Source organism: Dioscorea cayenensis, chromosome 14 (genome assembly GCF_009730915.1).
Source record: "Dioscorea cayenensis subsp. rotundata cultivar TDr96_F1 chromosome 14, TDr96_F1_v2_PseudoChromosome.rev07_lg8_w22 25.fasta, whole genome shotgun sequence".
Taxonomy (NCBI): Eukaryota; Viridiplantae; Streptophyta; class Magnoliopsida; order Dioscoreales; family Dioscoreaceae; genus Dioscorea; species Dioscorea cayenensis.
In genome coordinates, this window is record NC_052484.1 from 8,175,344 (window position 1) to 8,189,912 (window position 14,569).

General features: G+C 42.5%; 1 non-coding gene across 1 annotated transcript; it reads right to left on the bottom strand.

Annotated features, from left to right (window-relative positions):
* Nucleotides 1–1,625: 1,625 nt before the first annotated feature.
* LOC120276629 lies at nt 1,626–1,732 on the bottom strand. Its single transcript, XR_005541340.1, has one exon. It is a non-coding gene; the product is annotated as a small nucleolar RNA R71 (small nucleolar RNA).
* Nucleotides 1,733–14,569: the final 12,837 nt, after the last annotated feature.

The following is a 14,569-nucleotide window of genomic DNA, read 5'->3' on the forward strand; positions in this document are numbered from 1 at the left end:
CTTTCGATTTCATTTTTGATTATATTTTGCTCTATGGAGAGCTAAACCCGTAGTGTGTACTTGGACTTGTAAACCCTAGGATGTTATTGTTTTATTGACCTTTTGTTATGCTTTCTTTAATTGATGTTTTAATCGAGTTCCAATCTTGAATGCTCGTTGAGTTGAATTTCCCATAGAGTGACACTAGGGTTGAGAATCCATCTTGGTAATCTTTGTGGATGAGTGACACACCATGAGGATTAGATAATGCTAGATTAGAGAGGGTTAAGAGGATGAGTCGAGAGGTAGCGGAACGTCCCATTTCCTTTCTGGTGTGATTTATCCTATCTACGTGTTCCAAGAGTTCTTTGTGGCCATAATAGAGTGAAGTCCTAAGAGATGAACTCCATTGGGGCTTTGTTGTGCAAGCGACAGAGTGAAGCGTTGAAGTAATCCTTAGTGCCGGAGCTTAATTGTAACTAGGGGTCTTTCGTCTGGACCAAAAGCGTTAGATCTGGATTAGGGAATAGGGTTTATCACTTGGAGTCCCTAGATCTTTAAGCAACCTTGCACAGTGTGAGGCGTCGAGACTGAGCGATTTCTCCGCCGAGGCATAGTGTAGGGTTAGTCACAGTTGACCTTAGGTTTGGGACCCTGTGTTTTAGGATTTCCACGATTCATTAAGCATCAGTTTAGAAACATAATGGCTAGTCTTGCACTTGAAAAAATAGTCCTAGGGTGAGCAATGCCCGGATGCCCCGATTTCTGTTGATCGCCTCTCCTATCTTTTATTTGCATCTCCTTCTTCTTTTCTTATTTCTATTTTCATTGATTTTGTTCACACCACTATTGATTCATCTCCATTCTAGTTAAATAGCAATCTTTGTGTTTCTGATCTCTATTCCTTGTCGATACAACTACCCACTCACAAGTGTATTATTAATTCGACAATCCCGTGCACTTGCGAGTCACATGCAAAGAGGTGTGCCATGGTTTTTGGGGCCGTTACTGGGGAATAGGCATTTTGGAAACACTTTGCAATTTGCAATTTTAGCTATTCATCACTTATTCTATTTCACAGTTTCTTATTCTTCCATCGTTCTGATTTATTTTCTTTTCTTTGGTTACAACTCCAGGTTATGACCCGAGGAAACCCATCAACATTGGTTGAAGAAAATCCTGACATTGAACGAAGAATTCATAGAAGGGGAAAAGAACATGTGTAAGGACAGTCAAATCAAGCTGAAATAGAAGGTTAATGGTCAGATAACATGGCAGAACAGAATGAGCAGCAGAGGACACTATCAGAATAGAATGGCACCCAGTCTGGTATTTTACGACCACTGATCATGGTTCAAAATTTTGAGCTCAAGTGAGGCTTCATCCAGATGTTACAGTAGTCGGCACAGTTTAATAGTTTGGTCGATGAGCATTCAAACAATCACATTGAGAACTTCTCAGAAATGTACGACATGCTCAAGATTAATGGTGTTACGGATGATGCTATCAAGTTAAGAGCTTTCCCATTTTCCTTGAAATGAAGAGAAAAGCAATGGCTACATTCATTACCTAGAGCATTGATGACTACATGCGAGGAGGTGGTAGAAGCTTTTGTTGCCTGATATTTCCCTCCCAGAAAATCCATGAAGCATAGGAATGAAATATCATTTTTTGTGCAAACGGAATTGGAGTCTCTATTTGAGACATTGGATAGGTTCAAGGAGCTCCTGTAGAAATGTTCTCAACATGGGTTTTTCGAGTAGATGATCATTCAAACTTTCTATAATGGTTAGAACCCAAGCACAAAGCACTTACTTGATGTTGCAGTAGGAGGTACCTTAGGAAGCAAGACTCCCAATGAGGCCCGACATCTCATTGAAGAAATGGCTATGAATAGTTATCAGTGGAACACAAGGGACAGAAAGAAGATAGCTGAACTTCATGAGATTGATGCGGTTTCGTCGTTGGTAGCCTAAGTGGAGTCATTGAGCAAGAAGTTAGACACTCTAATTTCTCCTAGATTGGCGGTTGTAACTAGTTATAATGGATGTGGAGGAGGACATGCTCCATCCGATTGCCCGATAGCTATTGGTGGTACATCCTCTGTGGAGCAAGTTAACTTTGTAGGGAATGCAATGAGAGGTATAGGGAATCCATATAGCAACACCTATAATCCGGGTTGGAGGATCCACCCGAGTCTTTCATGGAGTACCCCCGAGCAACAAAAGGCTATGGCACTACCGGGTTTCCAACAACAACAACAACAACAAGCTCCAAACATTGAAAATCGAGTTTCAGGCTTGGAGATTAGGTTGACCGATCTAGAGAAAGCTTTGACCAAGTTCATCCAATCATCAGATACAAGGTTTCAATTGGTCGAAGCTACACTTTACAACCACACCGCGTCATTGCACAATTTAGAGAATCGAGTGGGGCAGATTGCGAAGTCATTATTGGAGAGACCTCAATGGAGCTTACCTAGTAACACCGAAATCAACCCAAGAGAACATGAAGTGGTCGTGAAGTTGAGGGTAGGCTCCCAAGTGAGAAAACCAATATTGAAGCACCTGAGGTCATGGAGATTGAGGAAATAACAAAAGAGAAAGGGGTAGCACCCCCATCCTACAAGCTAAGAATCCCATATCCTTCAAGATTGAAGAATGACCAAAATGATGAGCAATACAAGAGGTTTTGGGTCTATTGAAGCAGTTGCATATCAATATCCCATTTGTGGAGGCATTGTCTTAAATGCCTCGTTGTGCAAAGTTTCTCAAGAACCTCTTCACCAACAAGAGGAAGTTGGAGGAGAGTGTATCTGTGATCTTAGATGCTTCATATTTGACGGTGTTGCAAAAGAATATGCCGAACAAGAAGAAGGATCCCGGAAGCTTCACTATTCTGTGCAACATTGGCAATTTGGGTGAGGAGAATGCATTGGCAGACTCAGGGGCTAGTATTAACGTCATGCCTTACATATTCATCCAAAAGGTAGGCTTGGGAGAGCCTCGGCCCACTAGGATGACACTTCAATTGGCAGACTGAATGGTTAGACATCCGAGGGTCATCATCGAAGACGTACTTGTGAAGGTTGACAAGTACATATTTCCTATGGAATTTGTAGTGTTGGATGTTGATGAGGATGTTGATATCTCATTGATACTTGGGAGGCTATTCTTGCACACTTCCAAGGCTCTTATAGACATGGACAGTAGGGAGTTGACTTTACGAGTTGGGAATGACAAGCTTACATATCGCCTCACTAAAGCCTTGAGACATTCTCTAGACTTTGATGAACTCTTTTCTTTTTCACATTACTGATGAACTAATAGATGAATATGTGCAAGAAATGATGTGCCCGGACCTGTACGAGGGGTTACTTGACCAAGAGATGGAGAATGAAGAAGTTTTGATGCTTGGTCTAGAGGACAAGGTGCAACCTACCCCGGGAATCATGAAGAAGATGATCCAGAAGATGAAGCAAGCAAGAAGATGTTACAAAAAACACCCCAAGGCTAATGGCGATGTACAAGAATGGAGTAAGGGTGACATACCCTCATGTGGTAACATGCTTAACAACTCTCCCTCTACCTTAAAAAAATTATGTTCATCATGATTTTAGGTTATGATTAAGAGGGAAACTTTCATCTATGAGCCCTCGTGAGGTAAAGTCAGGTACGTCAAGCTTAGTGACGTTAAACAAGAACTTCTTGGAAGGCAACCCAAGTCTTTACTGTTTTCTAGGTTTTAGTTTAGTGCTTGCATGAATAAGAGCTTGAGTGTCGGTGTCTTAATCTTTTACAACTTTTATTGTGATTTTCTATTAGATTATTAGTGTTTTCATGTGTCGAATTATGATTAGCAAAGTTTCTTGGTCGTTTGAGCATGTTTTGCATGATTCTCTTGTCAGATTTTTTTAATGTGTAATTTTTCTAAGTCATCCAGAGAAGACACACGGACGTGTATAATTTCCACACGGCCGTGTGTCTCCATACAGAGCTTATCCCAAGTAGACACAGGGGCGTTTGTGTACCCCTATGGATGACCTTGTGACAGTCACACGCTAGTAGGTAATTTCCACACGAGCATGTGTTTCTTTGCAGAGTTCAGAGCTCTATCCCGAGAAGACAAAGGGGCGTGTGTCTACCCTGTGGATAACCCTGTGAATTACACACGGGCTTGGGTGATTTCCACACCCCCGTGTGGATCTCTGCAGAGAGTTTTCTGCCACCCTGAGAAGACACAGGAGCGTGTGAATGCCCCTATGAGTACCCCTATGAGTATCCACATGCTCATGTAGAATTTCCACAGGGGCATGTGGAACACTTAGCCAAATTACTAAGGTGAACAGAGAAGCCACAGGAGTGTGTGTGTGTCCCTGTCGGTTAGGCACATAGGCATGGGAAATTTCCATAAACCCTTGTCGGTGCAATCAGAGGCAAAGTATACTATCCCAAGAGCACACAAGGGCGTGTGACTACCTCTGTAAAGCTCCGCTGTGGAGTCACACGAGCATGGGTAATTTCCACACACCCGCCTGGATGTACAGAACTCAAAAGGCCACGATTTTTCTTTATAAATCTATTGTGACTTTTCATTTTCGCACTCCCAAACACTCAGAGAACTCATTATTTCCCTCTCCCGACTTCTCACCGTCGATTTAGAGGGATTTCATTCGAGTTTTCGAGCCGTTTTCTAGGTTTTCATCCTCATCTTGTCGGTAGGCCCTCTTCCCCTCTTTTCTTCGCCAATCTTAATTTATTTAGTCTAAATCTTGTGAATGTTTCTTTATTTACATGTTAAATAGTTGGCGCATGCTTTCAGAGTAATTTAGAATGAGTTTTAGATGCATTTTTTGAAATTTTTGCATAGTGATCGTGTGGTATTCACGCCCCGTAGATCCACACGGGCATGTGGAATTACCACACGACCATGTGTATTTCTGTAGTATTGAATCTTTAAGTTTATTTGATCAATTCCTTTTCAATTCTTGCAGGTATGACACCAAGATCAAATAAGCAAGCCAGCAAGCATCCCAGAGAACATTCTCCTAAGCCATAACACATGGAGTTTGCTATTCCCGAGCATCAGGCTTTGTTTGAGTGACTGATAAGGATAAGAATGCAAAGCGTTATTTCTTTATGATGAGCATTAATTTGGTCAGGTTTTAGCGCTAATACGTGTGTATTTATGTACTTTTATGCAGGTTGGGTTGTGAGGGAGATTATTTATGAATGAAGCCATTGTAGATCGTTTTACTCACTATTTGGAGGAGATCTTGAGAAGGCTCAAACGCGGAGACAAGAGTCGGGTTTAGAATGCTAGAATGTGTGCCAACCTCCTTGTATTCGAGCTAAGACAATGATTCGGAGGGACACGAAGGCAGTTACATCCTAGTATTCCGGCTTGTGTATATTTAGTAAGATCTCCACCAACATGACCGTTTATTGAAGAACCAAGATGATCTACGACGTGAACGTGTGCCCGTTTACATTACCTCGATAAAAGCATGGATTCAGGAGTATTTTTCGGGCGGTACTGTAGCAAATCAATGTAGCAAGCACTGTTCACATCCGGTCGAAGGAGCAAAACAGAGGAGCCACACGGGCGTGTGGAAATTTCACATGCCCGTGCGTTAATTTCACAGGCCCGTGTGGAATATCCACAAGGGCATGTGCAATCCCGATTCCAACCCTATTTAAGGCCGATTTCAGCCCCGATTTCAATATTCTTTTCTTCATCTTTTCCCCAACTTGATAGAAGGATGCGGCTAGGGTTTTGAGAGTTATTGGCTAGGGATTTGGAGAGGTTCTACGGCTCCAACATCATCATCTCTTTGGAAGAAGGTTGGTAAGGAAGCCTCTATCGGATTGATTCGGCGAGGCATATCTTATACCGGATAAGGGGATCTTGCGACGAGTAGAGGACTCTCCACAAGACCATCGCCATGACTTTCGAGGGGGTTTTCCTATGGATTGTTTTCTTTTACATTTGATTTCATTATCGTTTGTATTATGCTACATGGAGAGCTAAACCCCTAGTGGGTACTTGGGTATTTGTGAACCCTAGGACGTATTAGTTTCATTGAATCTTTTTATTATGCTTTCAATTAATTGATGTTATTGTGAGTTCCAAAATTGAATGTTTGATTGTTTGAATACTCCCTTAGAGTGTCACTAGGGTTGAGAGTTCATGTGGTAACCCTTGTGAGTGAGTGACACACCACGAGAGTTAGACAAAGCTTGATTGGAGAGGGTTGAGAGGGTGAGTCGAGAGGTACAGGAGCGTCGCCTTTCCCCTCCTGTGTGATAGATTCTACCTCTGTTCCTCGAGTTCTTTGTGGCTATAATAGAGCGAATGAGCTAAGGGATGACCCTCCGCTGGGGCTTAGTTGTGAGTGCAACGAAGTGAAGCGTTGAAGTGATTTTAGCATCTAAGGCTTAATTGTGGTTAGGGACCTTTCTTCTGGACCAAGGGTTAGGTCTACAATTAGGAAGAGATTTATAACTTGGAATCTCCAGAACTTAATGCAATCCTTCTTATGAGTGCGAGGTTGAGAGGTTATTCAACCTCTCCTCCGGGACATGTAGAGGATTAGACTTGGTTAACCCTAGATTTGGGGCCATGCATTAAAGGATGTCCCTGACTCACCATTGCATTAGTTAGGAAGCATAATAGAGAATTCTTGCACTTGAAACGATTTTCCTAGGCGGATCAATACCCGGGTACCCCATCTTTATCGATTGCCTTACCTTCTCCTTTACTTTTGCTCTCTTCCGGGTTGTTTTACTTTTGAGAATTGAATCTTGTCACATATATCACTATTCATCTTTCATATAGTTAAGAAGCAAATTAAGTATTTTTATTCCCTTTTCCATGTGGATACAATACCCCACTCACCTGGGATTTATTACTTTGATAACTCCGTGCACTTCCGGGGAGCCCTGTCAGTGACTGGCGAAGCTTAAGTTCGGTCATACACGATTCCTGAACTTGAGTGCGATCAGAGAGATTCAGTTGGCCAATGGCATGACGGATAAGGTTGAGTAGTTGCTTGTTGTGGGGAGTTGGCGCCATCTGTTACTTATTCGTGGGCCGGCTATTCGTATGTTGACATTGGAGGTACTTGCATCATTCAGTTCAGAGCGTTCGGCCAATACCATAGTAAGAGCGTCACATAGTTCTCCGTCAGATTGGGTTCATACAATGAGGCGTACGATTGCCTATCGACCGATTATCCGGGTAGCTTAACCGCTCAAAGAGTATATAGGACACTTTGTGGTTAGGGCCAGTATAAGCCGGGAGTGTCCAAGGCTACTTGCCTTTCTCGACTAGCGTACATGTACATCCATGCTGTTCTCAACCGATCGGTGAACACACAAGATGATAGCACAGGGGGTTGAGCCGACATGAGCTATTATACTTGTACTCCATGGTGTAGAGTGAGCCGATTCATCTGGGGCACATCTTGGCCGAGTACTTGTGCCACCAGGGCCAGTACGCCAGAGTTGGAGTCATCTTCTCAGGCCCGTATATTAAGAGACTCATCAGGGGTATGGGTATCCTGGATGCGACCAAGGGGGCTGAGAAGATTATAGTACCCACACCCCTCGCTTGCAGACTATGCGACTGATGGGTATGATCAGGAGATATCGAGACGGGGTGTATGTGATTAACATGCCCCTACCAAAGCCAGTCGAGATCGAGGATGACACAGCAGAGGGGTCACAGCAAGTGCTTGAGCCACATACAAAGCAGGTACAGAAAGAGGAACCTCCTACAGCACAATAGCAACCACCCATGCGTATATTCTCTCCCACGCGAGCCCATGATCAATTTGAGAGGCTCGAGAATGCTGTGGGAGGGTTACAGGCAGATCTGGTAGAGGTTCGTGCGATTCAAGCAGTGAACCACACAGAGGTGATGGCGAGTCTCAATATCTTATAGTAGTTACTCGAGTGAGACCTGACCTCGCCATTTGTTACGAGACCAAGGACCCCTCCAACATTCCCACCACCACCACCACTACCAGCACCAGTCGATCTACCAGTTACAGTATCTTCTCCAGCAGCAGGGCAGACAACAGACGACACCGAAGCTTGATGCCTCTCTACGTTTCTTCATTCTTATTTTTCGTATTTGATTTCAGTATTATGTTTTGGACTTGTATCACTCAGAAAGGATCTTCCTTCTGACTTTATCTTTTATTTTCGTTGTCTCGAGTTGTATTTCATTGCTATATCTTTATATACTCGAGTTTTATTTTGTTTTTGTTGAGCTTCACTGAACCTCCTTGTGTGTGGGTGCAGATGGTCTTGTGGTCTGGAATTTGAGGAATGGTCATGGACACTTTCAATGTGACATTCACATGATACTGTGCGCTCCATAACCCATTGGAACCCAACTATCAATGAATATAGCTCCATCAAACGTACCATTAGGAGTTCAGGGGAGTATTATTTCAATTGCCCACCTCCACATATGTTTCTTTTGATTGCTTTATATGTTATTGTGCTTCCATCCGTATATTGAGGGCAATGTATATCTTAAGTGTGGGGGGAGTTCACTTTACACATGTTCTATATGTATGCTTTTATTGTATATGCTCATGTAGCCAATGGTAGTTCACCTTAGTTGCAATAGCTGTATTCTTAATGATAAGTGCTTGTGCGATATGAATGCGAAGCGTTCATTCCTTAAGTTGAGCATTACTTTTCTCAGGTTTTTACATTAATATGTGTGTTTTTATGTTACTTTTACGCATGTAGGGTTGTGAGGCCGAGTATGAAGGAAATAGTCCAATGTGGATCATAATGCACTTATTTTGGAGGAGATCTTGCTAAAGTTCAAACTCGAAGACATAGGACAGGTGTGAGATGCTAGAGTGTGTGCCAACCTCCTCGCATTCGAGTGAGCACATCCATTTGGAAGGGCACAAAGGCAGTCACACTCGAGCATTCCGACCTATGCATATAAGAACAAGAGCTCCACCAACATGTATATCATTGAAGAAGCAAGTGATTGAAGACGTGAATGTGTGTCCGTTTGCGTTACCCCGTTGAAAGTATGGAATTGGTAAGTTATTCAGGACGAAGGATGTAGCAGAGCAATGTAGTAATACTGTAGCAGCACTGTTCACAGCCGGCTGAGAAATCAGAGAAACAGAGAATCCACACGGGCGTGTGGAAATTATCCACACCCGTGTGGAAATTCCGCACGGGCGTGTGTAGCGTCCACGCCCGTGGAGTTGCCCGATTCCAGCCCTATTTAAAGCCGATTCAGCCCCGATTTTGGTATTCTTTTCTCCATCTTTTCCCCAACTTGCGAGAGAGCTTCGGCTAGGGTTTTGAGGGGTATTGGCTAGGTTTTGGAGAGGTTCTACGGCTTTGTCATAGTCATTCCTGAGGAAGAAGGTTGGTAGGGAAGCTTCCATCGAGGCGTATCCTATACCGGACGAGGGAATCCTTGGACGACGAGTAGAGGACTCTCCGCAAGACCATCAACACGACCATCGAGGGGGTTTCTTTATAGATTTATTGCTTTTACATTAGATTTCTTTTATTGTACTTAGCTCCATGGAGAGCTAAACCCTAGTAGGTACTTGGGTGATTGTGAACCCTAGGATGTATTCGTTTCTTTGAACTTCTTTATTATGCTTTCAATAAATTGATGTTTATTGTGAGTTCCAACATTGAATGCTTGATTGTATGAACGTTTCCCCTAGAGTGACACTAGGGTTGAGAGTTCTTGTTGGTAACCTTGTGAGTGAGTGACACACCACGAGCGTTAGACAAGGCTAGGTTGGAGAGGGTTGAGAGGGTGAGTCGAGAGGTCAAGAGCGTCCCCTTTCCCCTCCGATGTGATAGATTCTACCTCCGTTCCTTGAGTTCTTTGCGGCCATAATAGAGTGAATGATCTAAGGAATGAACCTCCGCTAGGGCCAAGTTGCGCGTGCAATGGAGTGAAGCGTTGAGGGGATCTTAGTATCTAGGGCTTAATTGTGGCTAGGGACCTTCCGCCTGGACCAAAGGGTTAGGTCTATAATTAGGAAGCGATTTATCACTTGGAATCCCTAGAGCTCATTGCAGCTTTATTCGAGTGCGAGGTTGAGAGGTTATTTAATCTCTCCTCCAGGACATGAATAGAGTTAGGCATAGTTGACCTTAGATTTGGGACTATGTAATTTCGGATTTCCACGACTCACCATTGCATTGATTAGGAAGCATAATAGAGACTTCTTGCACTTGAAGCGATTATCCTAGGTGAAGCATCATCCGAGTACCCCATCTTTATCGATTGCCTTGCCTCCTCCTTACTTTCACTCTCTTACTTGTTGCTTTTAATTGTTGAGAATTGAATCATTATCACACTCCTTATCATTGATCTTTCACATAGCTAAGAATCGAATTAAGTGTCTTTACTCCCTACTCCCTGTGGATTCGACCCCGCTCACCCGGGATTATTACTTCGACAAACCCGTGCACTTGCGGGATATATGCAAGGGGATCTTGTCAGGAACTATATCTCATATGTGAACAAATTGAAAATGCAAAACAAGAATGTGCTCTAAAATTCAACAATAATAAAATATTGTAGAAATCAAGTATAAAACATTGAATGTGAGCTTTCATCAAGAAATGCAAGTCAACAACCTTTTCATTAATCAAGGAACCCAAAACACGTTTAAAATCTGAGAATCATACATTTTCTTTCAATAACTCATCAATTCAAATTTTTTAGAATATAAATAAGTACATGAATAAGTCAAAAGTCGATAGTATCACAAATAGCCTCGAAAATCCACCGTCACTAACCGTGGCCTTGGTTAGGTCAGGAGCCACCAAGATGCTCATATCTTGGCATTGGCTACTAAGAAGTTCATGTGATGACTCCAAACAACCCAAGTATATCCAAGTCAGGCTCTACGCTCCCACAAAAAATGGCATACCCAGTTTGACTGTTTTACACGCCACCTCTAAACAAGTCGGCCAGTGGAAACCATCCACTTCTTACTGTAGTAATTACTAGAGCTTGGCTCCCATGTCACTATCAAAACATTTAAATAACAATCCAAATTGCAATTCTCACTCCAAGAGTGAATAACTTGATTGTAACATCTTCAATGAAACAATCTTTATTAAGAGAATCATACAAGAGTATTTTTTGAAAACATACTTCAAATACAACATCAATTTCATCAAATTAGCACAAGCTTCGTCATAAGAAGATAATGTAGAGGCAATAGAGTGAAGTGTTGAAGTGATTTCAGCACCTAGGGCTTAATTGTGACTAGGGACTGATAAGTGCTTGTGTGATAAGAATGTGAAGTGTTCTTTCCTTATGATAAGTATTACTTTTATCGGGTTTTAACGCTAATATGTGTGCATTTATGTTACTTTCATGCATATAGGGTTATGAAGCCGAATGATAGAGAAAGAAGCCAATGTAGATCGTGAATACACCATTTGTAGGAAATCTTGAGAAGGTTCAAACGTGAAGACATAAGTCGGGTTCAAGATTACGAGAATGTGTGCTAACCTCCTTGTATTCAAGTTAGCTTAACCATTTGGAGGGGCACAAAGGCAATCACATTCAAGCATTCCGGCTTGTGCATGTATAGCAAGATCTCCACTAATGTGTCCATTTATTGAAGAAGCAAAGCGATCTACGGCGTAAACGTGTGCCAGTTTACGTTACCTCAATGAAAGCATGGATTCGGGAGTGATTTGGGCCTTTAGTATAGCAGGATACTGAAGTGAACACTGTAGCAAATACTGTTTACAGCCGGCCGAAAAAGGAGTAAAATAGAGAATCCACACAGGCATGTGGAAATTCCAGACGCCCGTGCGAAAAATCCACAGGGGCGCCCAAGTAAGAGTGTGGATTCCCGATTCCAGCCCTATTTAAAGCCAATTTCAGCCCCGATTTGATTATTCTTTTCTCCATCTTTTTCCCAACTTGAGAGAGGGTTGCGGCTAGGGTTTTCAGAGGTATTTGCTAGGGATTTGGAGAGGTTCTACGGCTCCGACATCATGCTCCATTTGGAAGAAGGTTAGTGGGAGAGCTGTCATCGGCACTGATCCTGCGAGGTGTATCCTGGACCGGACAAAGGAACCCTTCAACGAGTAGAGGACTCTCCACAAGACCATCACCACGACTATTGTATGGGTTTTCTATGTATTCTTTGTTTTTACATTTCATATCATTGATTGTAATTAGCTCCATTGATAGCTAAACCCCATAGTGGGCACCTGGATATTTGTAAACCCTACGATGTATTCGTTTAATTGAACGTTTTTGTTATGCTTTCAATTAATTGATGTTTTATTTGAGTTCTAATCTTGTATACTTAATTGTGTGAATACTCCCTTAGAGTGACACTAGGGTTGAGAGTTCTTATTGGTAACTCTTGTGAGTGAGTGACACACCGTGAGAGCTAGACAAAGCTATATTGTAGAGGGTTGAGAGGATGAGTCAAGAGGTAGCGGAGCATCCCCTTTCCGCTCGAGTGTGATTTATTCTACCTCTATTTCTTCGAGCATTTTGCGGTCATAGTAGAGTGAATGGGCTAAGGGATGACCTTCCGGCGGGGCTTAGTTATAGGGGCAATGGAGTGAAGCGTTAAGTGATTTTAGCACCTAGGGCTTAATTGTGGCTAGGGACCTTCCACCTGGACCAAAGGGTTAGGTCTACATCTAAGAAGAGGATTTATCACTTGGAATCCGTAGAACTCATTGCGATTCTATACGAGTGTGAGGTTAAGAGGTTATTCAATTTCTTCTACAGGACATGTATAGAGTTAGGCAAGGTTGACCTTATATCTGGGACCATGTATTAAAGGATCTCCATGACTCATTAATGCATTAGTTAGAAAGCATAATACATGGTTTTTGCACTTGAAATGATTGTCCTAGGTGGAACAATATCCAGGTACCCCACTTATATCTATTGCCTTACCTCCCCTTTACTTGCATTCTCTTTCTTGTTTCTTTTACTTTTGTTACATCACATTTTCTCACACAAATCACTATTCACTTTTCATTTAGTTAAGAAACAATTTAAGTGTTTTTATTCCCTACTCTCTGTGGATACGATAACCACTCATCTGGGATTTATTACTTCGATAAACCCGTGCACTTGTAGGACATACGCAAGGGGTGTTGCCAAGTTTTTGGTGCCGTTGCCAGGGACTAGGTGTTTAGAGATACCGTGCACTTTGTTTCTTAGATATTCATTCATTCATTCTATTTCACATCTTCTTTTCAATAATCATTCTGATTTTGTTTTCTTTCTTTTGGTGCAGCTCTAGGTTATGACCCGAGGGAACCCTTCAATATTGATCGAAGGAGATCCTAAACTTAAACGTACACTCAAAAGAAGGGGATAGGAACCTATACAAGAACCATCTAATCAAGCTTAGATAGAAGTGGAAGTGTCAGATAATATGGCAGAATAGAATGAGCAACAGAGGACACTTTCTCATTATGCTAGACCCTCTGTTTGTTCACAGAATCGAGTATTGTATGACCCCGATTACAGCTATGAACTTCGAGCTAAAGCCGGCATTCATCCAAATGATTCAGCAAACAACGCAGTTAAATTGTTTGGCCGATGAGGATCCAAACAACCACATAGAGAACTTCTTGGAAATTTGTGGTATGCTGAAGATTAATGGTGTATCAGATGATGCTATTATATTGAGGGCTATCCCATTCTCTCTCAAGGGAAGAGCAAAGTAGTGGCTACATTCTTTGTCCAAGGCCTCCATCACAACTTGGAATGAGATGGTCGAAGCTTTTCTTGCTAGATACTTTCCTCCGGGGAAGTCAGCCAAGCTTCGCAATGAGATATCGTCGTTTGTGCAGATAGAGTTAGAGTCATTGTTTGAGACATTGGAGTGCTTCAAGGATCTTTTGCAGAGGTATCCACAGCACGGATTTCCCGAATGGATGATTATTCAGACTTTCTACAATGGGTTCAATCTGAGTACAAGACAGTTGTTACATGCCACCGCAGGAGGTACAATGGGGAGTAAAACCCTGGAAGAATCCCGACAGTTAGTGGAAGACATGGCCATGAACATTTATCAGTGGAATGTAAGGGAAAGGAAAAAGGTGGCCGGGTTCTATGAAATAGATGTAGTAACTTCATTGCCAGCTCAAGTGGAATCATTGAGTAAGAAGTTAGATCTTCTAACTTCGAATAGAGTGGAGACCATGACTACTTACACCGGGTGTGGTGGAGGACATGCTCCCTCTGATTGCCCGATTTCCATTGGTGATGCATCTTCGGTTGAGAAGGTTGATTTTGTTGGTAATGCAATGAGGAACGAAGGGAATCCATATAGCAACACCTATGATCCGGGTTGGAAGAGTCATCACCAAGGTCGACAAAAGGCCATGGAACCACCGGGTTTCTAACAACAACAAGCCCAAACACGGAGAACTGAGTTTCAGGCTTTGGGACCGAATGACTGATTTGGAGAAGGCATTGACTAGGTTTATGAAATCGCCGGATACAAGGTTTCAATCAGTCGAGGCTACACTTTGCAACCATACCGCCTGTTTGCACAATCTTGAAAATCAAGTGGGAC